This window comes from Fukomys damarensis, unplaced genomic scaffold (genome assembly GCF_012274545.1).
Source record: "Fukomys damarensis isolate Sample0158 unplaced genomic scaffold, DMR_v1.0_HiC HiC_scaffold_3, whole genome shotgun sequence".
NCBI classification, from domain to species: Eukaryota; Metazoa; Chordata; class Mammalia; order Rodentia; family Bathyergidae; genus Fukomys; species Fukomys damarensis.
Genome location: NW_022900915.1, coordinates 2,991,720 through 3,018,891, shown reverse-complemented (window position 1 = coordinate 3,018,891; position 27,172 = coordinate 2,991,720). Strand labels below are relative to the sequence as shown.

Below are 27,172 nucleotides of genomic sequence, written 5' to 3'. Positions count from 1 at the left end.
AAAAAAAAAAAAAAAAAAGAATTAAAGGTTTTGTACCCCCTCCCTTAACATTCATACTAGCTCAATGTTAAATATGCCCAATGAATACTTTATGTATTCTAAGCCAGAAATTCTGGGCTATATAATCTTCTTGACATGTTTTCCTTTTCAGAATCACACAAAGGCCCAGAATCATCCATCTTATTAAGGTCTAAGTTAATAAATAAGTATTGCGTTTTTGCTATAGACCAAACAATATGCAGATTCTGGACATAAAGGTATGACCATGGAATGATCCCATTCCAGTAATAAATGGATTCAATAAATGCCTATATTTGTTATATGGTATCAAAATAACAATGGAATACCGATATGCTACTTAGAATTACTCTTTCGGTGAGCACATCAGGCAAAGCAATTAAGAAAGCTAAAATTTAATTTGAATGAAGAATGCTTAGAATTGCAATAAAAAAGAAAAGAAGGAAAGAAGCACTGAACTTGTTACTAATTGATGCCAGTGGTAATAATAGTTCAAGGTCAGTGGAAACACATACCGCAGTGGTCAAAAGCGTAGCCTCCACAAAGACAGCCTCATCTTAAATCCTTTTTTTAAAAAGTTTGCTATGTATCAAGAGATTCAACACGGCGGACTAGAGGAGGAGACATGTTGGAGCTAATCAGAGATAATCAGCTATGAACACAGCAGGTAACTGGAAACACCAGCCGACAAAGGTAGGCACCACAGTGCACAGAGGTGGTGAAGGAAGCGAGTGGCCACCAGTCGACAAATGGAGAGAACAGTGCTGACATGAAGCCACTTGGGATTCGAACAGCCTGGGGAGGTCAGCACTCCACCCGCAGGACAGGGGATAGAAGGGGAAAGGAGCAGCCTCGGGCTGCATCCGTGGTGGTGACAGCACACCCTACCCCTCTGACAAGTGGTGGAACAGGACGAAGACTTGTCAGAGGGGATGGAACGGAGGAAGCTGTGCGAAGACTGGAAGGAGCCAACTGGGAGCAGCCCCAGGCTGTCCCTGCCTGAGGACATCACAGCAACTGGGAGAGTTGCATGGAGACAGTCACAGTACGGAAACATGGGCAGGTCACCTAAAGGTCATCCAGAGAGCGGCTGACTGAAACTGGCCCCAGCTCCCTTATATGAAGGCCCAAATCAGCCCTGTACCCAGCACTAATCCTACTGCAGACATGGTGGGGTTATACAGCACAGCTTTGGAATAGTACCTGCCTTGGACCCTACCACAGAACTATGAACAGCAGAGGAGTATGTTTTTCTTTAGTTATTTCATTTTCCTTTTCTTGTAGAGTTGGTAGGTTTTTGTTGTTCTTCTTTAGGTTCTTACCTTTATTTTTATTTTATTCTACTTTGCTCCAACTATTTCTCTTGATTGTATATTTTTGTGTGAGTGAATATTGTCTTTTCAGTTCAATTAATTCAGTGTTCTTTTGTTTTATCTTTCATTCTTTCTCACCTGTCCTCTTCTCCAGTTTTCCAAAGTTTGGGTGACCATCCTTTGTCCTCCAGCCTTGCCTCTACTTTGTTTCCATCCATTTATCTGTTTTGTCCCCATTGCTCTCAAATTTCCCCCTTAGCATAAAATCACTCCACTAAGGGGAAACTCACTACATACAAGTTCCTAATTTATGTTGAATTTTGTTATATAATTCTAGAGCTTGCTCCTATGTTTAAAGGTCCTAGATTAATAGTTACTACAGGTTGTCAGTTTCTATGCTGGTTTGATGCTATTGTTATTGCTACTTGTACTACTTTAGACAGGATGTCATACATGTTTTAGTCAATTGTTATTCCTTGTATGATAACACTGTGATTGTCTGGCATCATAACCATCATCAGAGTTCAGTATTAGTACTTAGTTCTGAGCCAAATACACAGCAACTTCTCATCCTTAGTAAATTAGGAAGGTAGGATCTTGGGACAGACACGAAGACCAAGAACCACCTTTGCCCAGAAGACATCGCTGAGGAATTGATATTCCCTAGGGAAGCCTCACTACTAATGATAATGCTGTCTACCCTAAGAAATTTACAAGCATCAACACAGAAAACAAAATAAAATTTAAAAATAAAGTGCCGGGGATTTAGCTCAGTGGTGCTGCCTGCCTCACAAGCACAAGGACCTGAGTTCAATCCCCAGTACCAAAAAAAAAAAAAAAAAAATTTTAAATAGAAAATGACAAGCAAAATGCAAACCCAGATGTCCAGCCCACCCACAACAAGTGTAGGGCACAAGGAGATAGAGGAAATTGAAGAAATGAAGTGACCCAAATAAGTTGTCTGAAATGATAGTAGAAGCAGAAAAATAAACAAACATAGGAGTGAGGCTATAGAGAAAATAATCTCTCAGGTAAAAATTTAAAAAGTATGTTGATTAAAATGAAGGACATGCCCAATGAATCTAGAGTAGACAAAGATAAAAACAAATTGAAGGGCTGGGGATTTAGCTCAGTGCTGCTGTCTGCCTCACAAACACAAAGTCCCAAGTTTGATCCACAGTTATAAAACAAAGACAAACTAACAAATATTGAAGAGCTTAGGGGAAATGATGGCAACATGAATGCCCAACATAGGAAAGATATGGAATACATGAAACAAATTCATATAGGTATTCAGGAGATTAAAATGTCCATTGAAATTGAATGCAGTGAGTCACAGAAGATATTAAAGAAGAAATTAAAAATTGTCTATAAGGAAATGATAATTTCATTACAAAATACTAAAAATTATGGAACACAATGAAAGCAGTACTAAGAGAGAAATATATAGTGGTAAATTTTCATATCAGGAAAACAGGGCTCAAATAAACAACCTAACATTGAAACCTGAACATCTAGAAAAAGAACAAGTCAAGCCCAAAGCTTGAATGGGGAAAGAAATTATAAAGATCAGAGCAGAAATTCATGCAACTGAGACTAAGAAAACAATATTTAATGCAATGAAGAGTTGGTTCCTAAAATATTAAGTAAAATTGATAACTGACTTTATCAGAAAAAGAAAAGAAAACACTCAAATCCATGCAATTAGGAATAATAAGGGTGAAATCAAAACAGATTCTATGGAAATCCAAAAGATCATCGATACCTACTTGGAGAACCTGTACTCTAATAAGATAGAAAATACAGAAGAAATGAACAGATTCCTAGATACACATAAATTACTAAAGCTCAATCAAGAAGGTAAAAATTATTCAAAATAACCCAGTATCAGTCTATGAAATTAAAAATGTAATTAAAAATTTATCAACAAAGAAAATCCCAGGTACCAATGATTTCACTGATGAATTCTACAAGAAATTAGAAAAGATCTAATGGCATTCACTACTTTTCAAACTTTTTAATGAAACTGAAAGGGAAGCAATACTTCCAAAATCATTCCTGAAAGTATTACCCTGAAAACAAAACCAGAGAAGGACCAACCAAAAAATAGAACTACAAGCCAATATTCCTGATGAACATAGATGCAAAAATCCTCAAGGAGATACTGGGAAACAAAATGGATCAAATCATCAAAAAGGTTACACAACATTACTAAGTAAGATTCTTCAAAGGGATGTGGGGATGGTTCAACATATGTAAATCAAGAAATGTAATACACCTTATTAACAGAGCCAAAGACAAAAAACACATGATAATCTCAACAAATGCAGAAAAAGTGTTTGACAAAGTCCAACACCCACTCATGAAAAAATCCTACAGAAAATTGGTACAGATGTCTTTATTTCAATCTGATAAAAAGCCATCTATAGCAAACCAACAGCTAATATTACACTAAATGGTCAAGAACTGAAACCTTTCCCTCTAAAATCTAGGAAAAGACAAGAACATCCACTATCACCACTCCTGCTCAATATTTTTTCTAGAAACATTAGCCAGACCTACTAGACAAGAGAAAGAAATAAAAGGAATAAAGGTTAGAAAGGAAGAAATTATCATTATTTGCAGATGACATGATACTCTACATCAAAACACCCAAAACTCCATCAAAAGATTTGTAAATTTGATTACCAAATTCAGAAATGTAGCTGAATACAGAGTCAGCACTCAAATTTCAACATCATTACTGTACACAAATAACAAACTCACTGAGAGAGAAATTAGGGAAATGGCACCTTTCACAATAGCATTGAAAAAATAAAATATTCAACAATCTAATAAAGGAAATAAAGGATGTTTACATTGAAAATTATTACTCTGAAAAAGATTGAAAGTATATCAGAAAATGGAAAGACATCCCTTGCTTTTGGGTAGGAAGAAACAACATAGTAAAAATGGCCTTAATGCTAAAATAGTTATACACGTTTAATGTAACCCCAATCAAAATTCCATTTGCATACCTCACAGAACTAGAGAAAACATTACTAAAATTCATTTGGAGCCAGAAGAGACTTAGAATAGCAGAAACAATTCTAAGAAACAAAGACAAGGCAGAGAAATCACAGTTCGTGACTTGAAATCATGTTACAGAGCTACTCTGATAAAAACAGCATGGTACTGGCAAAAAAAAGCAAACAAAGAAACAGACCATGGAAAAGATTTCAATAAAAAGATTAGAAAATGCAGAAACACACTGATCCCCCTTATCTTTGACAAAGGGGCCAAACACATTTACTGGAAAAAAAAGATACTCAAGACTATGTCTGTAAGTCAAAAGTAAAATTCCTTTTGTAGCCCAAGTTGTTTGTTTGTCAGTCTGGTCTTAATTTGAGGGTCCCCTGTATAAAGAACTGAAAAAAATCAGACTGCCCCCAATTGAAAGACCCAGTCCAAAAGTGGACATATGAGATGATTACACATTTCTCAAAGAAGTACAAACAGCAAATAAATGTATGAAAAATTGTTCAACATCACTGGTCATTTGAGAGATGCAAATTAAAGCAAAGCTAAGATTCTATCTCACTACAGAAAGAATGGCTATTATCAAGAAATCAGCCAACAACAAACCCTGCTGGGGTTGTGGGGAAAGAAGAAAACTTCTCCACTGTTGGTATGATTAAAGACTGGTACAACCAGTATGGATATCAGTGTGGAGATTCCTCAAAAAAAACTAGGATTAGAAGTCCCATTTGACCCAACTATTTCCCTTCTTAGTATCTCCCAAAAAGAGTTAAAAGCATCATACCACAGCAATATCTACACACCCAGCACACTTTGTAGTAGCTAAATCTTGGAAACAACACAAAGGCTCATCAAACAATGAATGGATAAAAAAGACCCATTTTTGTGTGCAGTGGAGTACTACTCAGCCATAAGGAAGGGCAGACTTCAGATATTTCTAGATAAAAGGATGTACATTGAGATCATACTTAAGTGAGAAATATTCACATATATATGAAAATATCACATTGTCTCTCTGGTGTGAGAAACTGAAAGTGTAAATAAGGACCAAACTATATAATAGATATTGTGTAATAGGAAGAAATCATTCAAAAGGAAGAAGGAACTAGGAATGGGGTAGAGGGGAGAGAAGGAAGGGCGAAGAAGAAAATGAGGAGAAAAATTTATTTTGTGTCACTGGCAATGTACTTTTTTTTTTTTTTTTTTTTTCCAGGGATGGAACTCAGGGCCTTATGTTTGCAAGGCAGGTGTTAGCACCACTGAGCTAAATCTCCAGCGCCCAATCTACTTTTTTAAAAAGTGAGGTGCCTCAGTTTTCCCATTTGCAGTACTGGAGTATAGTTATTGTGTAGGGCATTGTAGGGATTTACTACTTAACAGTGATTACCTTTAAGTAAAGCGTTCAGCACATAACAAGAGCTGCACAATATTTGCTGTGGTTATTGCATTTGAAAGTAAACTAATATTCTCTTATGTGAAGGATATTACTGAAGATTTGGCTTTTGAAATAGGATGGCTCTTCAACTGACTTGATTCAAAAATTAAGAGGAAACCTAGCAGGATAGGGTTTCAGTGACTGCTTGTGCTGGGTTATTTCTAATGAGGTTGAAGAGAGTTTTAATGCCTCAATGGGTCATGGGCTTCAACCCGATCTCACGCATGGATTAAACCCTCAGCCACCACCAACTGTGAGGCAAATGGATCTTGAGGAAGACGGATCGCACGGTGGAAATAGGTCTGTGTGACTCTTCATTTAGCCACTGGAAACATTATTCCACGTCACGCCCTAACGACAGTGAGGTAGTGACACCATTTTAATGAGTTAATGTAATACTTAAAAAATTATAAATTGAGCCCCATCGTTCTTGTGCCTGCAGAAGAGGCTGTGTTTGAAGGATAACTTCGAGTAAGGCAGTGGTGGGCTTCCGTTTCACAAAAATGTTTGTTGGCCTCATATTGTAATTTCCATAATAATAAGATGTGTGACTTGAGTACGTTGAGCCCGCGCTGTGTCACCACGCTGTGGGCAGAAGCAGAGAAGGTGTCTTGGGAGACAAATAGGAAATGCTGGCTCTTTCCACAGCGAAGCTCACGCTGACAATGGGGATGGGGGGGTGACAAACAAAGGCGGGCGCTGTCCAGAGAAGGACCGCTCCCCACCTTCTGCTGGTCTTTTCCAGCTTGCCTGGCAACCGCTAAACGGGCTCCTGCCGTGGCAGACCTGCGGCCAGGGCCTTGGCGCCAGAAACACATTTCTCCACGGCAGGGTGACACTTGTTGTTGGGAGGAGCGGCCCTGTGAACTGGAGATGAGTCGCCTCGGGCTGCTCTGCTGTGTTTAAACTCTCCTTCGTGCATCGTTGATTCCGAACACATTTGAGGGCAGCTGGAAACAAACCGACGAGGGAGTCTGAATGTGCAGAGAGGTGACGGAGTGACATTTTAAAGGCAAACACTGGGACTTTTCAGCCAGAGGAGCCCACAGCTGCTCCAGATGCTAAAATCACGGATGACACTCGGGCGGGAGCAGGAGCTCAAGACGAGGCTGCTGCAGAGAAAACCACCAGTAGACATGAGCCGGCTGGACCCAGGAGGTGCAGAGACCTGGGTCCTCCAACTAGGTGGGGGAGATAAACTGAGCACCAGGAAACCGGTAGGAGAGAGAGATAAGGGGCGAAGAGAATGTTCCTGCATCGGTGGCAGAGAGCCCGTCACGCAGCAGCCGAAGCCTGAGGAGGGGAGCCCTGCGTGCCTCCTTCAGGGCGCTGTACCCGCCTCCTCAGAAGCTGAAGCATTGAGCTTTAGGTCCAGTGACCTAAAAGAAACTCCATCTGGTTATGTTCAGTTCAAGAAGTGTTTGCCATCATTACCAAAGTCAGGGACAAGTACCCAAACAATCCCTGGGTAACCCGTGTGGGAGCTTCAGCGCACAGTCCTACTGGTTGAAAACACCATCAGGTGTCCACTAACCTTGAAGTCGTCTAGACCCACATCTTCTAGAAGAGTTCACAGAAACAGAAGCCCTGAGAACCCCAATGTGCTAACTCAGTGTCTGCAAACCGCATCCAGCAGCAAATCACACGGTTGGCTCCCAGTCAGGCTGGCATGTGAGGAACAGCGGGACTTACATCAGGTGTGATATCAAAAGGACACGAAAAGAAAGACAGGCTGCTACAGATTTACCTGGCCCTTGCCATGAAAGACAGGCTGCAGAACGGAGGCCTTCATTGCACAATATGCTCGAAGGAATCAAAAGCCTTCCTGTTACACAGAGATTGCAGAGGTCAGCTTCCACTCGGTCATTCGAAGTCCTTTACTGAGGTACTAGGATATGCTGGGCACCAGGCTGGGGTGTGGCAGGAGACAGCAAAACATCCTGTGCCCAAATATGTACTTGCACACATACACACACACAAACATATCCTCCACGATTTCAAAGGAATGCTATCCATATCCTAAAAAGGTGCAACGCTTTCAGAACAACACAGAGTCTGTCTGGCTTTTTTTTTTAATCACTCAGAAACAATTCTAGTAGATAGATTGTGTCATTACTTGAGAGAACAGATAAGAGGAGTTCAGTTAAGAGGGAATATAGCGAATTAAGATTTCACTTTGCCTCTCGGATAAGCATATCTGTACACAAAATAATAAATATTATGAATTGAGTTAATTTCCTTTTTCTGCGGCATTGGTATTGGCATTGTAACATACAAGCAGCAAAATGAACAAAAATGAAAGAGAGAAAAAAATGTGAGGTGACTGTATAAGGGAAAAAAAACATTTATGACACCTGAGGACTTGAAAGAAATCTGAGTGCCTGACAGGATCGTTCCTTGTTTTTGTTACTTGTTTCTTATTTTACCCTCCACATTCTCTTGAATTGGAATGTTAAGAACAGGAGCCCTAGAATCCCGCTCAGTCCCAGCCCCAGTTCTGCTACTGGCTATCTGGGTGACTTGCAGAGTCTTCTGTGGCTTTCCTTCCTGCTGTGTGGACCGAGGGTGAAGACAGCCACTCACAGAGCTGGTCAGAGTGGTAATGTAATCCTGAACATAAAGCCCCACCAGCACTGGAGACAAACTGCTCAATAGGTATGAACTCTTGCCCCTAGCATTGTTTTTCTGCTATTCCTTGTGCTTTTCATGTCTAACTAAGTCTTTCTCGGTTTCTCACAAAAATTTCATACAGCAGTTTTACAGAGAAAAGAAATGAAAAGAAGTAAAATCTCTGTATTGAGAAACTAAGTCTCAATCTTGGTGCTGCCTCACTTACTATCAGTGTGTTCCTGGAAAAGTTCCTTGACCTTCTGACCCTAAGTTGCCCTAATGATAGATTGCAGATGTTAATAATGTTTTTCTTTTTATCTTTCTTTTGCATTTTTTTTTGTTTTGTTTTGGTTTGGTTCGGTTTGGTTTTTTGAGAAGGGATCTCACTATACACTTCAGGCTAATCTTTGACTCACTATGTAGCTCAGGGTGGCCTCCAACTCATGGCGATCCTCCTGCCTCATCTTCCTGAGTGCTGGGATTACAGGTGTGCGCTACCACACCAGGCCACTAATATCTTTCTCATCGGGATGTGGTAAGGAATGGCACGCTATGTATGGCTAGATAGCCTTCATTTGCTGCTCCAAATCCACTCCCCAATCTTCTACTCCCTTCCACTTTCTTAATAGCTGCCATTTGCCAATTAAATTCATGGGTCACCTTTTCCTCTGGGTTCTGGCAGCCTGGCATACAGAAGACAACAAAAGAACTTCAAGAAGACAGAAGAGCATGCAGGGTATTTATTTCCTCAGTTCATTCCTGCCTAGTACACCTGGGTGAGCGGTACAGATGGATTTGAAGGCCACAGGTGGTGTTCAGCAGCTCTGCTGGCCTCTGGGTTGGGCCAGCTGTTCCCTTCCACGACAAAGCTATTTGTGTTGCTGATCTTGCACTGCAACACCCCTGGCTACATTCTCTAAAATAACCACGTACACACCTTTGTAAAGAGCCTCTTTGTTAAATGCTCCTCAATCACCCCCATTTGAGTGTACCATCTGCTTCTTTCTGGGATCCTGGTATGACAACATGTAAAATCCCTGGCATACCTGGCTCTTAATAAATGAGTTTTTGCCTGAAAACAATACCTGCTGAAGAATCCGTTAAACTCTGCCTGCTGGAGTGCACTGTTCAGAGACAAAAAGAAGAATCCTTCTCTCATAACTTGAATTCAGACAATAATGTATAACCTCTGCAACAGTGGGAAAACAGCAGTACTCAAAGCAGAAGAGTCTGTATCCATATCATTCTTGGAAATTCAGCCCCCAAACCAAATGTATAATAAAAACTGTCTACATTCCTTGTTCATACACACACACATATATATGATATCATCTATATATTATATATATATGACATTTATTGTTGAAAACTTGTACCTTTACATAATCTATGCTGGTTCTTATTTTTCCCCCTTATCCTGCCCTCGCTTCAACCCCTCCCTACCTACCTACAAAGACATCTTTTCCATATTTTTCAGTTTCGCCTATCAATTCCATATTTTACTTCCTGTATATGCTGAGAACTTCCTTGCCACATTATTCATCAGTCTTTGACGCAGACAATTGAACAGGGCTCTAAGGCTTGAGGAAAAAAGTGCAGATCACAAGAAAGAAGGACGAAGTATTTTTGTCACAGATCTGCAAAATACGCCTCTCTGAAAGAATTTTTCCCAAGGCCACCAGTTAGATGATTACATAAAATCAAGGCAACAACAAATGAAGGGTGAATAAATCTTTTCAAATGATATTTAAAAGCTTGATAAGTTTTAATTTTTGTATTTCTTTTTATTATTAATGCATAGTAAACAAAATAATAGTGGCTCGTGACATTTGTATGCAAGCATGCATCACAGTTTGATCGTATCCACCTGTACTCTCATCTGCCTCTGTTGCTCTCCCTTCTCCTGTTACTTTCCCCTTCCGTACTAATCCTCCTTTAACATCCACCTTGTCTACCCTGCCGCTGTATTCTACATATGACAGAAACGTGATAGTTGTTTATCTGAGTATGGCTTATTTGGCTTAACATGATGATATCCAGTTCCATCTATTTCTCTGAAAAGAATACGATTTCATTCTTCTTTATGTCTGCTAATACTCCATTGCACATATATTGAAGATACGAGCAACCTAGGCTGATTTCCTGATATGGCCGTTATGAACAGTACTGATAAAATCATAGTGTGCAGGTATCTGTTGTGTGCTGACTGATTCCTTTGCGTATATACCCTGGAGTGGTACAGCTAGATCATGTGGTAATCTATTTGACTTTTTGAGGACCCTCTATCCCAATTTCTATGCTGGGTATAAGAGAGAGAGGAGAGATGGGGGAGTCAGACAAGGTCTTACTGAACTGCTAAGTTGCAAGTTGCAAACTGGAGAAACTTTCTTTCTGCCTCAATCTTCTAGAATGCTAGAATTAGCGGGGTGCTTCACCTCCTCCAGCTGCTTTTTGTCTTTTGCCATGCAAACATTTTTGGCTTTGCTATACTGTAATCCCACTTACCAATTCTTACTATTGTTTCTTGAACTATTAGATTCCTATTCAAGAAATTATTGTTTATACAATATCTTTTTTTGTTTGGTTGGTTGGGTTGTTTGTTTTTGTTTTGTTTTGTTTTTTGAGACAGGGTCTCACTACGTAGTTGAGACTGACCTGGAACTCACTATGTAGCCCAGGCTGGTCTCAAACTCACAGCGATCCTCCTGCCTCAGCCTCCCAAGTGCTGGAATTACAGGCGTGTGCCACCACACCTGGCTTGTTTATACAATATCTTGAAGTGTTTCCCTATTAAAATTCTGTAGTTTCAAAATTTCAGGTCTCAACTGGTTTTACGCGTGTGCCACCACACCTGGCTTGTTTATACAATATCTTGAAGTGTTTCCCTATTAAAATTCTGTAGTTTCAAAATTTCAGGTCTCAAATCACAATGTTTGATGTATTTCGAGTTGATTTTGATACCAGGTAAGATAGGGATCCGGTTTCAACCTTTTCCACGTAGGTGCCCAATTTTCCCCAAATTGTTTGTTGAAGAGGCTGTCTCTTCTCCAGCACATATGTTGGCTTCTTTGTCCATATGAAACAGCTTACAGATACATGGCTTTGTTAATACATCTCTTGTTGCACTCATGTATTTGTCAATTTTTATACCGATAACTTGCTATTTTACAACTGTTCTATAGTGTATTTTGAAATCAGACATTGTTACATCTTCAGCATTGTTCTGCCACTTTAGTTAGTTGGGCTCCTTCATGCTTCAATATGAATTTTAGGTTTGTTTTTTCCAGTTCTATGAGGAATACAGTCATTATTTTGATTGATATTACATTGACTCTGTCAAACATTTCATAACATGAACAATTTTAATAATGGTAATTCTCCCAATCCATGAACATGGGAGATCTTTTCATTTTTTGTATCTTCTTCAGTTTTTAATGTAGAAGTCTTCATCTCATTGGTAAGGTTTATTTCTAGGAAGTTTATTTTATTTTCTTTTTAAGGCTATTGTTTTAATTATTTGTTTCTCAGTGAGTTCATTGTTAGTATATAGGAAACTTACTAATTCATGTATTTACTTTGTGTATTGCTACTTTACTGAATCTGTTATTATTCTGACACTAATAACCTCTTGAGGGCTTTCTAGTTATAGAATCAATCATAATGTCTTCAAGCCGCTATGATTTGACTTCCTCCTTTCCTGCCTATATCCCTTTTATTTCTATCTCTTGCCTTATTGCTCAGGTTACAATTTCCACAGTTTTCCCCCATCTAGTGTAAGTCTGGCTATGGGTTTTTAAAGATAGCATTTATTATGCTGCAGTATAATCCTTGTCTACCTAGTTTATTTGGGTTTTTTTCCTCAGGAAAGGATATTGAATTTCATCAAAGGCTTTTTCTTCATCTTGTGAGGCGATTGTGTGCTTTTTCCTTGATTCTTTTTGTGTGATGAATTATAAGATTCATATATGTTGAACCAAACTTGCATCCCTGGAAATCAGTTTTATCATGGTGTATGATCTTTTCAATATAATGTTGGATTCAATTACAGGTATTTTATTAAAGATGTTCACATTTATGTTCATCAAGGATATTAGACTGTATTTTTCTTTGTTGCTGTGTTCTTACCAGGTATTGCTGTGATTCATACTTAGCTTCATGGAGTAGAACTGGAAATGTCCCTTCCTTTTCTGTTGTATGAAATACTTTGAGAAGCATGGGTGTTAATTCCTTTTAAAAGTCTGGTAAAATTCAGTACTGAATCTGATATTGAGCTTTAGTGGGGGGGAGTTGCGTTACTCTTCCAACCTCATTGTTCATTACTGATTTGGTTAGGCTTTTTTATATACTCTTGTTTCAATTTTGGTATGTGTTAAATGGATAGAAATTTGTCCATTTCTTCTAAATTTTTCACTTAATTGAAATATAATTTTCAAATTAGTTCTCAAAGGTCCTCAAAATTTCAATGATATCAGACATTATTAGGGAAACAATTTCTTTCACAATAGTATCCAAAAACATGAAATACCTAGGAATCAATCTAATGAGACAAAAGACCTCTACACTGAAAATTACAGCACTCTGAAAAAAGAAAGCAAAGATGATATCAGAAAATGGAAAGACATGGCCTGCTCCTGGGTAGGAAGAACCAACATACTGAAAATGGCCATACTTCCAAAACTGTTATACAGATTCATTGAAATCCCAACAGTATAATTCATAGGGCTATAGAAAACAATACAAAAATTCATTTGGAACAGAAGAAACATAGAATAGCAAAGCAATTCTGGGCAACACAGACATGACAGGGGATATCACAATTCCCAACCTGAAATTATACTACAAAGCTACTGTGATAGAAACAGCATGGTACTGGCAAAGGAACAGACCAGAGGATCAGTGGAACAGATTAGAAGATGCAGAAACAACTTCAGCATACTGAGATACCTCATCTTTGACAAAGGAGCCAACCACCCTCAGTGGAGTAAAGATGGCCTCTAAATAAATGGTGTTGGAAAACTGGACTTCAATCTGCCAAAGATTAAAATTAGACCCATATCTTTCACCATGCACCCAACTAAAACTGAAGTGGATGAAAGATCTAAATATTAAAACAGAAGCACTAAACTTGGAAGAAGATAAGTTGGGTAGAACTCTTGAAGACATTGGCATTGAAAAAGACTTTTTTTTTTTTTTTTGGTACTAGGGATTGAACTCAGATCCTTGCACTTGCAAGGCAGGCAGCAGAACCACTGAGCTAAATCCTTGGCCTGAAAAATACTTTTTGAACAAATCCTCAGTGGCACAGGTACTTGCACAGAGAATCAATAACTGGGATCTTGTTTTATTTAAAAGCTTCTGCACTGCAAGAGAAAACACCAACAGAGTTAAGAGACAACCTACAATGTGGGAAAAATTTCTATCAGCTCCTCCTTAAACACAGGTCTACTACCTGGAATATATAAAGAACTAAAAAAGTCAGGCCCCTAAATATAAAGACCCAATTCAAAAATGGACGTCTGAAATGAACAGACATTTCTCAAACAAGTAAAAGCAGTAAATAAATATATGAAAAAATGTTCAACATCACTGGTCATTCGAGAGATGCAGGTGAAAACAGCATTGAGATTCTGCCTCACCCCAGAATGAATGGCTGCTACCAAAAAATCAACCAATAACAAATGCTGGTGGAACTGTGGGGAGAAAGGAACCCTTCTCCACTGTTGGTGGGAGTGCAGAGTGGTGCAACCACTGTGGAAACCAATATGGAGATTCCTCAGAAAACTAAGATTAGAGGTCCCATTTGACCCAGCTGTCCCTCTGCTGAGTACTTCCTAAAGGTATTAAAAGAATCATACCATAGCAATATATGGGCACCCATACTTATAGTGGCACAGTTAGTAATAGTTAAAACTTGGAAACAACCCAAATGCCCATCAACTGGAGACTGGATAAATAAAATATGATTTTTCTATAAAATGGAGCACTACTCAGCCATAGAGAATGAGAAACTAGAGTTATTTATGGCTAAATGGATGCACACTGAGGCCATGCTATTAAGTGAAATAAATAAGACACACATGTAAATATCAAATAGTTTTTCTGGTATGAAAAACTAAAACTTTAAATAAGGTTAAAATTGTATAATTGGTAATGTGAACTGGAAGAACAGATCCAAAGGACTAGAGGAAGTATCTGGAGTAGGGGAAAGAAAGAAGGGAAAAGAAAAAATATGAGGAAAGAAAATAGTGGAATCAAAATCTTTGTGAAAGGGAAGGGAGTAGGGGGTGAAGGGAGGGCAGGGACAAGGGGAAAAAATAAGAACCAAGATACATCATGTAAAGTTACAAGATCCCAATGATGAATGCAACGGTATTGTACACCTAAAACATACCAATAAACTTAATGAAAAAATAGATTTCAGTGATATTTAATATCTAATATTTAATATTGTCTTTAACATCTAATTTTATTTATTCTGTCTCTATTTTGGTAAAGGTTTTTGAATTTTGTTTTTCTTTTCAAAGAATCACCTTTTTGTTTCATTAATTCTCTGTATTATTTTTTTTTCTTTAGTCCATATTCATTTATTTTTTCTCTGATGTTTATTATTTCCATCTACTGATTTAGGGTTTGTTCTTGTTTTCTGAGCCTTGAGATGTATCATTAAGTTATTTATTTTAATCTCTGTCTTCCAGTGCAGACATCAATCTATAAATTTATGTCTTAGATCTGCTTTCACTGTGTCACACAAGTTCTCATAGGTAGTTTCCATTTTTCAGGGGTCCTAGAAATATTTATTTAGTTTCTGGCTAATTTCTGATTTCTTCAAAGACTTTTTTTTGAAAATGTGTCATTTATTCTCCATATGTTTGTATATATTTTCTGCAATTTCTCTTGCTGTTGGTTTCTGGGACTTTGTGGTCAAATAAGACATGAGAAATTATTTCTTTCTGTATATTTGTTAAGATGGGCTTTATGGCCTAAAGTATAATGTCTTGGACAAAGTTCCACGTACTCTTGAAAAGAATGTATAGTGTATGGTTGCAAGATGACATAATCTGTAGACATCTGCCACATCCATTTGAAGTATTATGTAGTTTGATTCTGCTATTCTGGGTTTTTTTTTTTCTGGAAATTCTATTCATTGGTGGCAATGGGATATTAAAGTCACTCACTCTTTATGTCCTTTAGTGGCTGATTTTTTAAATTCGAGCGCTCCTGTGCTTTGTGAATATATATTTATAATTTTTATACCTTCCTGATAGTGTGCTTCTCTTCTGGTTGACTTGCACTTGAAGTCTACTCACTGGATATGAGCATAACTATTCCTGTTTGCTTTCAGGTTCCCTTTGATTAGAATGTCATTCTTCCTTCTTTTACTTTACAACTGCATATGTCTTGCATATGTCTGCTAATGAGGTGAGTTCCTTGAAAACAGCAGTCTTGATTTTTAATCTGATCAGATGGTCTGAATCTTTTTGTGGGGGGATACCAGGGATCAAACTCAGGACCTGTGCTTTCAAGGCAGGCAGAGCACCAGTGAGCTAAATCTCCGGCCCCAACCTGCATCTTTTAATTGGAGACTTCACACCATTTTACTTTTAGGGCTATTACTAAAAGAAGCTACTCTCCTCCTCATTTTATTGTTTCTTTTTTATTGTCTTGAATGGTCTTATTTCATGTCTTTGTCCTTTATTTATCTTAGAAATTTGATGATTTACTGTATTAATACTGTTTGTGTGTCTCCTAATTCTCAATTACTGCCTGAATGTGATAATACATCAACTTCTCTTTAAGCCCTGATATTTTTTCTTCCACATAATGTAATATATTGGTGAAATTTCAACTGAACTTTTTATCTGAGGATTAAGCTTTTCTTTTTCAAATTTGATTATTTTTCAGAATTTCTCTTTATCAAATTGCTCTCATATTTTGTATTGCCTTCCTTAATTTATTCAATTTCCACTTGTATCCTTTATGAAGTTATTGATTCTTACCAAAAATCTTTGCAATTGTTTATCCAGGATTGTATCTGTGAGATATTTGGATTCTGTTACTGAATAGTTATGAAACGTTGGAGTAGTGGTGCTGCCTTGTTTTTCCATACTTTTTTTGAAATGTGTTTCAATTTGAGATTTGTTCCCCTACTAGAATAGATATAATATGCATAGAATGGATACCAAAGGTATCCAAGGTACCAAACCCCACGCTGGGGCACCACCTGTAGCCAACTCAGCCTGCCAACTTTGCTCTGGGACACAGACTCACTCCTTTGATCTCCCTGACCTGGAGGCGCACGAAGATGCATGACAAGGAGACACAGAATCAGTTCATGTGGGAAGCCAGGGGGCTCTGCCTCTAGCAGACGCAGCCTTTGGTTCACCTCACTTCTATTCACCCGAATACAGGCACAAGCAATCAAAGTAATACAAGATACACCTGCTTCCCAATAGCCATTCGTACATCTCGGAAACAACTCAAGCTCAGCTGTCTGCAGTACGCAATCACCACTGCATGCAGCCCTGCTCCTTTGTACTCACAGAGAAATCCAATTATTCCTTAATTCTCCTCAAGCCTCAGACAGCTCTCCCTTTTTGTTTTACAATAGCAGTTGAGTATCAATCACTACCTTTCATCCCTTAGGGAAGTAGGGAAGTAGCCTAACCCTTGCCTTGAGGTTTGGCCTTTAATGACCAGGTCTTCATCCATGTCTGCAATGTACCTGCACTGGCTCTTTTCGAAGAGCAAAGCCCATCTAACTGCCTAAACCCGCACAGCCGTCCGGCTCCGGAGAAGTGCGGCCAGCTGCTATGAGAGGCAATGAATGAAGCCGGTGCTGGCTTCTTCCTGGTAAAGGGGCATAGTTGTAATTAACAGTCAAAGTCATTCCCCAGAGGACCTATTCAAACGCCTCTGACATGCAGACCTGGCCTCAGTGATAGTTTTTCTACCTTCTAGATAGTTACCTTTCGTTGTCATCTGGGAGAAAGCTCTCACTTTTGAGGAAAGTCAAGTCACGTTCCTCCACCGATATCCATACCATCCGTTCATTTCCTGTGAGAACACAAATAAATTCAACACCCCACACCAGCAGGATGCTTCAATAACTGAAAGAACTAGTTTGAATCTTCGTTACTTGGGGCGTGCAGGCCATATCTCCTGCATCAAAGCCCTGTTCAGTTTCTTAAAAAAGAAACATAAACTATTTCCACATCATCCTTTTATTTCCTGCAACGGCACAGACAAAACTCCTGCCTCACAGTGGCAGGGTTCCCAAAGTTTCCACAAAAGATAAATTGTTGCCGAGAGTCAACAGCAAGCAAGCAGTACATCCTTCTTGCAATGCGTTATGCAGGCTTGAGAGAATCTTTTCCAACAAAACACATTCTATCCTTGCAAATGTTTTTCCTTAATTGACACAGCACTGACATAACACTCACACACTCAATTACCTTTAATTGACATAGTAATTCCCGAAAAATATTTATAATCTTTCATTTTAACACACCTTTCTTTAATTCTGAATTCACACTCAATTTCCTTTCATTGACACAGTAATCCCCAAAAAATATTTACAATTTTAACACACTTTCCTTTAATTCTGAATTCTGCTTTCATTTTAATTTCGAAATTTACCTTCACTTTAACTCTGAACTCTGCCCCATTGGCTCAGCTGAGAGGCTTCTGCATGCATTCATGTTTATTTTGCTTTTTCTTTTAATTTCTTTTCCCCACAGTGATCTCCCTAACAATACTTAAAATTCCTAATTTCAATAATACTGACACACATTTACATGATGCTGATACAATATACATCAGCCACTGGCCCGAAACATCCTGAATAATGAATACCTCCTCTTGGGAGGTATTGCCCAACCCCCTGTTTTACCCGGACCAGGGGCTCTAGTTTTCACAAAACGTAGAAAAATCAAGTGGGTGATATAATCTCCTTGTTCAAAGACCCGGGCACCATACAGATGAACTATAACCTAAATTCTCCCCAACGAGTCTGAATCAATAGTCCCAGGGTGTACTTCAACGCCTTGTAGGCTCAAACCATGTGTTCCTATGATTAAACCCATAGTACTTGAGGGAAAACGTCCCCAGACTCCTAAGAGATATAACAGGTTTATCTCTGCCAACCAAGGTCACCGGTTTAGCAGCACAAAGATCTAACTGATGAGGAAAAAATGCACAGCATGCAGGCCTTTGCACCCTGTGCCATGTTTTTGACATAAAATGTTCTGTTCAAGCGTGTAACTGTGCTGCAGGACATGTCTACTTCACGTTTCAAGCAAGTTCTATTGGTACAAATTCCAATGATGAATGCAATCATAACATATACCTAAAATGTACCAATAAACTTAATGACTAAAAAAATAAGAATGTTCTGTTAACTCTGCCCATCTGCCTCAATGAGCAAGTTCTCCCAGTAGGTGGGCTCATCCCCCCTACCCCACAGATCTCTGTATAAGGTGGCTTTTGTTTCTCTTCGGGGCTCAGACTAGAAGTATGAACTCCTCTGAGCCCACTGCTGTAATAAATGTTCCCTCCATCTCTCCAAGTGCTACTTGACTTCTTCACCTCCAAAAACCTTCAAACAGCCATAACACTTTGCTGTTGCACTTGCAAATCCAGTGCAGAGACTGGAAAATAGAATTGCCCAATTAATGAGTATTCTGACAAACTGTTCAGTCTTCACCAAACTGCACTATGAAAATGATGCCTTCATAAAAGGAAACTGTTAAACCAAGCCAATGTGAAGCCTACTAATCTGAACCTTTTTTCACTTCCCTTGGTATTACCCACAATCTTAATCTCCTAGCACATTCCTCTTTATGTGAGAAGAGTGTGTCTTTCTACGCAAGCTACACAATGACATAGAGTTTTCTTCAACTGTTTCCTTAATCCAGGGAAGAATACACTAGTTCTCAAAGCAAAATTCTAGTTATCCTTAAATTCTCAGCTCCTGCGGGGTATCTTAGTTTTCTGGATAAAAAAAGAAAAATTTGTGACTGTTTTTCTTCTTACTTACCAACTATAGTCAATATTCTTTAATTTTAATTAGAAGTTTGTCGCGAGCCGCAACTTCAGAATCCTGCCAGCAGGTCCGAAACCCAAGGGAGGAACAACAGGAGAGCAGTTTCACGAACTTAGTTCCAGGCTCATGCTCTACCGTAACAAGGTCCCGTTTATTTTTCAGGGTGGGGTATATATAGGCTAAAACCGAAACCAAAGGTGTAAACAGTTATACTCTTCAGCTGCATGGGAGCGAGAGCTGCACGGGAGCGAGGGCTGCACGAGAGTACCGCCCACACATCCCAGAGGGAAACAATAACAACCATTATGGGTTACATCTGCTACCAGCTGAACTTGCCCGTTGGTATGGACGACAGCACATCCGTGCCGGTGAGGTGACTCAAAGTTCAGTCATGGCTAGGCCTGTGTCAAGACTCACCATGATGGCTCACCAAAGAAGTTGGTTTTAATTTTACAATTTAAACAGATCTAAATGAAAGAACAGATGTACTTTGACAGATAAATCATCTAGTTAAATTCCTAGACTTTGAAACCATTCTGCCTGGGTTCTTTGAATTTCCATTTGTTAGCTATCAACAAATTATTAATTTTACTTTTCGTCACTTTTCTCAGCTGAAGAAGGAATATAAAAAATACTACCTATCACTTCAGATTATGGTTAAATATATATAAGAGAGAAAGAGCTTGGAACATTCAGTAAACACCATGTACCTGGCTATAATTTCCCAAAGTTCTCCATATATATAACTATTAACAGGTGTAGTTAAGGTGACTGACGGACCAAGCAGTGCAATGGGGTCCGTTATCCCCTCCTCTCAGTCCCTCAGAGTATGTTTTTGTAGAGGGCTGATTCTTTATTATTTATCTTTATGGGGCTACTTGTTGGAGTATTTTCTCCCAATCCCTCTTCATCAAAAAACCAAAAATGACGTCCTTTTCATTAGGTTCAATCTATATTTCCAACACAATGTCTGAAGGTCATAGAAGGTCCTTCACTGTTCCAGAAAAGGTCCAAACCCCAGCACACCTCTCCTACATGAAGAAACAGAAAGCTATTTGTTCAGGGCTGAAATGCTGAGCAGCAGAGATTTGGAAGGGATCCAAGAACTAATGAAGAGTGCTTGATTTTTAGTGCCCTTTAACTCCATCTCTTGATATCATTTTCTCTTTGTTTTCCCAAGATTTTGTCTATTTCCTGCTTGTAGGACATTCCACATTCTTTTTTTTTTTTTTAACCAGGGATCAAACTCTGGACCTTGCACTTGCAAAGCAGGCAGGAGAACCACTGAGCTAAATCCCTGGCCTGACATTCCACATTCCTGAAAAGCTTAGGTATCGTTGCCCTGCCAACCTACCCTGCTCTCCAAATCTTGAGACTAAGCTGGCAAACTGACTATAAGTAAAACAGACACCTTCTATAGTTTACACAGTACTGTTAACATTTTAATTAACTGGCAACATGTAACATTAGTGATATTTCACCTAATGATTATTTAACTTTAGCTTTCCCTAAAAAATTGGATTATTTTACAAAACTGAATTCTGTGTCCTTCATGGTAATTATGGCAGAAGCTGCATATGACTACATCATGTCTGCAGGTCTCTTAATTCTCTGCCTACACGCTGTACTCGTGTATGCAGCCTACAGAGGCCCTTAGAAGTTCTCAATTGTTTAACCCTACAATTCCTTCCTTCCTTTTCTTTTTTGTTGTTTTTTCTCCTCTGCTTCCTTTTCCTCTAATAATTATCCTCTTCCTACCCCGTCTCTTCAGATAACTGAATAGCTTCAAGATCTACAATTAGGAACTGCCCCTGAGGAAAAGATACAAGTGAGACATCTCTTAATTCAAAGCTTCAGTGACACTTGATTCAAGCTAAAAGAATCTTCAGACACAGAAGGGGTACCAGATGAGGTAAGCCACACAGGTTTTAACATGTGATAGGCTACAAGAACCATCTCCATGTTCCTTTATTTTCAAATGTGTCATCCCTGACTAATTTCACATCTCCAACTGGAAGAAAAGAGGTAGCAGCATCACTATTAACCACAATGCCATGTTCTTCAGAAACTGTTGAAGAATTGTAGACCTTCTTGCCTCTATAGTTGCCTAATTATTGCTTTCATGAACCACTTGTACCATCATCAGTCATGGCACTGTATCACCCATCCTGCTGTGGGTGGATATTGACGACCTACAGCTCTTTCAAAGGGCATTACTGAGTTTTGTGGATGGTGACCATAAGATGAGTATAGCTAGAATATTAGAGACCCCTGTCGTGGATCCCAATGTTCTGGTCAGTGCTATGATGGATGGGGAGAAGAAAGACATAGAGACAGAGTTAAAGAGACAGAGAAGAAAACCGGGATGACCAGTGCTTGAGCACTCAGAGGCTTGAACAAGCAAAGGTCCTGAACCCAGAGCCATCAATATTTATTGGTGACTTCATATTCATATCGAAGCATAGAGGCTGTGTGGAGGGACTGTGTGGAGTTGCTATGGGTACGTTGCTGATGCAGGCAAGTCTTGTAAAGAAAAGGCAAAGCATTCTTGAATTAGGAACAAAACAGACAAAATATAAGTTGTGATTAATAATTAATGTCGTCTTTTTAGTAAAGAAGGTTTTAACTTTGGGAACGGAATTTGGGTGCGAGGCTCTCTGACCTCGACACATAGGCTGCAGCCAGACTCAGCTTTACAGACAAGCCCGTCGTGAGGCTAACTCTTTTCAGCCTCTGCTGCTCACAGCCTGCTTTAGGCATATTTAATAGAGTGGTCCACTAGAGCATGAAGACAAGTATGAATAGTGTTTTGCTTTGCAATCAGTTAAGTTTACTATATAAAATCCACAGCAGAAAAGCATAAAACAATACCTCTCCCAACAAAGTCTCTGGAGGCCATAAACATAGCACTTCTACAGTGTGATTTCTTTCAATGTTGACTGTTCCTTGAATCGACTATACCATAAGCAGGGATAATAGGCAAAAGGACTACAAATAGAGGAAAAAGAACTGTTTCATTCTCACAAGAGAAGTCTTCTCAATTGTTTTACCCTCCTCTTCTTTCTTGTTGTTTCCCAGTTTTTTCTTCTCTTCTTACTTAGCCTTTAATAAATCTCCCCCATACCTTCTCCTTTTTCTTTTTCTTCTTCCTCCTTCTCCTTCATCTCTTCTGATGACTCCTTGTGTGGTGCCATAAGACAAACCAGGGTGAATAAAACATCATCACATCGTACAGATGCAAGAGTGGATATCAACTGAAGGGCCATTGTGTTTACGTAGAACTACCCGCTGCCTGCACAGAGATAAGCATGCTCCATCAGAACTGTCCGATAAGCACATGGGTTGGCCATCCTGGGTCCTCTGTGAGGATACCCAGAAGATAAGTAGTACCCATGACACCCTTTCCCCACCCTTGTGTGCTACAGACTTGAGGCAGCACATACCTGCTATCACACAGTTCAACCCCGGAATGAGTAGTAAATGATCAGTAGCCCAAACACCTGAAATTGTCCTGTGACTTGTATAAATGAGGAGATGTCAGCACCATTTTCCAGGGCCAACAAAGAGAAATCCCAGGTTGACCAGGGGGAGCAATTTGCTCTGCTCCATCGTCCACAAACTGGTTCCTGGCCAGGGGGCCTTGGGGTGTCACAGAGATGAGGGTCTCCGAGCCCCTTAGGAGTATTTTATCTACTGTTGTTAAAATGGAATGGGGTGTAGCGGGTGGAAGAGCATCCTGCAGAAGAAAAGCAAGGGCAAGGGCTCCAGGCACCTCACCATGCCGGCACTGATGGCCCGTCCAGACCCAGGCACCAAAGACACTTTTCTTGCTTGAGGCTGTGGACAGTATCTGCCATCAGGCATCCCTCTGGAGGTATTTCTCAGACTCTTAGGGAAGGCTAAAATTTACTACAACTTGGTGCTGTGGTCATTCTGTGGGTCACCAGAGAAAACTTGTGTCTTGTTCCATTCTTCCTGGGTATTTATTGTTACTGCATAAACTGATTTTCTTCTCACTTAATATTAACAATTGGACAGGGCACAATCATCTTTTAAAATCTGGAAAACATCCCTCCCTTAAAAGTCCCAAACCATAATCTAGACCATAAGATCTGGAGTTGAATAAAGCTTTAAGAACAATTTGAGAATAGAGAAGGGACTTACCACATAAGAAAAAGTAAAAAAGAAAAGAAAAGATTAAGGATTTGTGCTCTTATTATCTCTGGATCATATGCAAACCCAGAATTCTTTAGGGATAATTGCCCTGTTATTTGAGATGAACACAGGGTACGTGCCAGTGAACAAATGTTAGTTGAGTGACTGAAAATTTAAGGAATTCAGGCTTCTTCCCTTCAATGAGAGAGTTGTTGACTATCTTCTTCTTACCCTAGAATTCATGCCCGCAAGCCTAAACATCTTAATTCTCCTGTAAAGAGCATGGGCCATACTTGGGCCACCACACAGGATAGACATTACTCCCACAAGCTCAGTTCTGTCCACAGTGAATATGATTTATTTCATTATTGTTCACAGACGTTTAGCTCCCAGCTTCCATTCTAGAATCAAGCTTCATATTTACCCTTAGACACACAAAATCTTATTGGAAGTGTTTTTTTGAAATTCCAGCAACATAAATTTTGACATTATTCTCTTTTTCCTACTTTTTTCCCTTGGTGGACCTCCAGTATTTCAATGGCTTGATAACATTAAAATTTTAAGTTTCTAGGACCGGGGATTTAACTCAGTGGCATCTCTCCTGCCTCACAAGCACAAGGTCCTGAGTTCAATCCCCAGTACAAAAAAAATTTTTTTTAAATTTCTGGATATCTCTGACCAGTTGGCAGCCTCAGCAAACTGTTATATTTTCTAAGTAGAGTCACCTGACTGCCATATGATTTTTCATTTATTAGACAGTGGGCACTTTGTCTCTTTGTCCATTCTATTTAGAGTTTGCTCCTTGTCATAGCTCTTGTGACTGGTCAAGGATTCTGGTCCCGTCTACACCTTTGTCCACCTTGGAAACCAGACTCTCAGTCACCACATACATTCTGTTGCCATTAAAACCATTAAAATTTCTTGTTTAGATATCTAGGAATAAGGCAGCTTTCATTTTCCAAAACTTATGCGTATTTAGAATTCACAACCTACTAATCACGCTTTCTTAATTACTTGGCTGATAAATGCCACGCTGGTAAGATTTTTAAGCTTAATTTACTATTAATTTACATTTAGACTTAGTTTAAAAATCTACTTATAAAATTCAAAACTCTACAGAAATTAATTATTAGAGTCTATACTGATTATGCTTCATTTAACCTCTTTTTCAAAGATTATGGTTTTGTTTCTCAATGACCTTTGTATCTTTATAGTTAACTGTTTAAATAAAATAATCATGCTGCCTAAGACCACTTAAAATGAATCCAGTTGTACAAAGGGAGAGCAAATGAATAAATTATTTTAATGTCAATTGACAAATAAAGCCAGAAGTCTCTAAATTTACGATGAACTCTTCAAATTGTATTTGACTAATTTTAAGGAAGATCAAAAAGCCAAGAAATATAATGTTCCAGGTTACCATAAAGCCCTATGTAATTAAAGAAAGCATGCAGTTAGCTTTGTATTTGTTTAAATAAAAGTAAAATATTGACCTTCCTTTCTAGCTGCAGACTGCTGTTAACCTTGCTGGGAAAAGGGTGATGATTTTTAGAGTTATGATTGTTAATGGTCTTTGAATGCAGCCTGCACCGGCCTTTAACTCCCTGGTGTACAGTATGGTGCAGCCTTTTCCAGATGGGAAAATGATAAGGACACCAGGAAGATAGCAGGTCATTCTTGGGCAGCTGCCAGAAACGTGGAGCAAAATGAATCATGTCAAGCTGCGGTGCTGTAGCCAGCATTTTTCTGTTTTAATTTATCAAGCCAAAGCTTGTTGACATGAAAGTGAATGAAATTGTTATACAGTGGGCTCTAAAAAGCCAGCTCAAGGGTTTAGTGTAGAGGAGCTCTGGCCATAAATAACGGAGAAAATGCAGGGAATGCTCTTTCTCCTGCTCTGTTGTTGGAGATGCATCAGTAATTAACTCAAATCCCAGGATCAGCTTCAGCTGGGAGAAGGCCAGTGTTGCAGACGCTTCATGATCTGCTGTAGATGATCACCAAAGGGCTACTCCTCGAACTCATCGTTTCAGTGTGTTGATGTGTGGTGCTGTATTTATTGTTTATCAAATATAATGAAGAAACTGACAGGATGACGAAGCATTATTGATACTGCTAGAAGAGTGACTGCAACGAGAAAAGGTTAAGACCATCTTGCCCGAAAGAAAAAATTCTTGCAGTGACTTGTCCTATGAGAAAAGTGAAATAAATCACTTTTGAAATAAATCACTTTTTTAGCTGTCTGAATAAAATCTCTGCATTTAGCCAACGCTTATAAATCAGGTATTACAGCAAAAACAAGATATCTACCAATTCCACTGTGAGTGAAAGGCAAAACTAGCTGATTGGAGTGATATTTAACATATGTGCATTAAGGGGAAAATGTTCCTAGCTGATAGCACGTTTGACATCTCAGACATCTATTCAGGATTCTGTATGTGTGGCTCTTGATTAAATATTTATCTTATTCAAGAGTGTTCCATGCACTATAAAGAGAGGCAGTAGAATCTGTCTCTTGTCTTCTGAGGATGGACTAGGATAATGTTTTCATTACACAATATGGAAACCTATAGAGACTAAACAATCTATGCTCTTTGAGTTTATTAATTTCTTCATAATTTGGTGAATTTATTTTTGTGATGTACAAAAAATATTTATTGATTACCTGCTTTGTGCAATACAGTGCAGAATGTTTTATAAATTTTACAAATTGATGGAACAAAGGAATCATTAAGCATGGCACCTACCTCTTCTAACATGAAAGAAAGAACCTATAAATATATTCTAATAATAATAAAGGGTGATAAATGTTTCCAAGAGAGTTAAAAATCCAACATAAAACAAGTCTTCCTATTCTTCCATTCTGTTTTTAAATCATGAATCCCTATTATTTTTACAAAAACATAAACTTAGTGCCACTTAGTTTCTCAAAAATTTATTGTCTTTATTTGAAAATTATAAAATTAGCTGGTGTGTGTGGCCCAGTGTGGTATAGTCTGGTATAGTCTTTAGACTACATATGTACCATTAGGTCTTGCCACAAATCAACATTGAGAGTCATTAAAACTGCAATTAATATGATTTAATGTGATAACAAGAGACTATCCAATTAACTTTGAGGAAAAACAAAGCAGTGATTAATATTTCTGAATGCTTATTATGTTCTAAGCATTTTGCTAAATGCTTTGCACACATTACTAACTAGATCTTTACATTATCATTATGGAATAAGTAATTCTCAGCATTCTACAAGTGAATGAAAGGAACAGAACATTTCACTAATTTGGAAGTGTTTGAATTTAAACCCAGAAAAGCAGTACTGTTGACCATTCTCTAATCTGAGAAAAATTATGTATACCTAAAATTAAAGGCTAAAAATTACTTGTACATAATGAGACTACACATATGAAAAAGAGGATGAGCTAGAAATGTGCTACAAATAGACATTATAATGTGCATAGGGTTAAAAGTACAAATTCTTGGGCCGGGGATTTAGCTCAGTGGTTCCGATGCCTGCTTCGCAAGCGCAATGACTTGAGTTCAATCCCTGGTACCAAAAAAAAAAAAAAAAAAAAAAAAAAA

At 38.7% G+C, this 27,172-nt stretch overlaps 2 long non-coding RNA genes across 4 annotated transcripts in view; one reads left to right on the top strand and one right to left on the bottom strand.

Annotated features, from left to right (window-relative positions):
- LOC104864331 overlaps window positions 1-19,459 on the bottom strand; it is a 25,081-nt gene extending 5,622 nt beyond the window's left edge. For both annotated transcript variants that reach the window (XR_780853.1, XR_780854.1), the window contains exons 1-2: window positions 19,430-19,459; window positions 17,361-17,448 (exon numbers count right to left, since the gene is read on the bottom strand). This is a non-coding gene — a long non-coding RNA (uncharacterized LOC104864331). The remainder of the gene's footprint in view (window positions 1-17,360; window positions 17,449-19,429) is intronic.
- LOC104864329 overlaps window positions 1-27,172 on the top strand; it is a 46,421-nt gene that overhangs the window by 2,961 nt on the left and 16,288 nt on the right. The window contains exons 1-2 of one of the 2 annotated variants that reach the window (XR_780852.2): window positions 20,699-20,766; window positions 21,207-21,347. This is a non-coding gene — a long non-coding RNA (uncharacterized LOC104864329). Of the gene's footprint in view, window positions 1-20,698; window positions 20,767-21,206; window positions 21,348-27,172 lie in introns of those variants that run through there. The other variant, XR_780851.2, reaches the window with a different exon arrangement.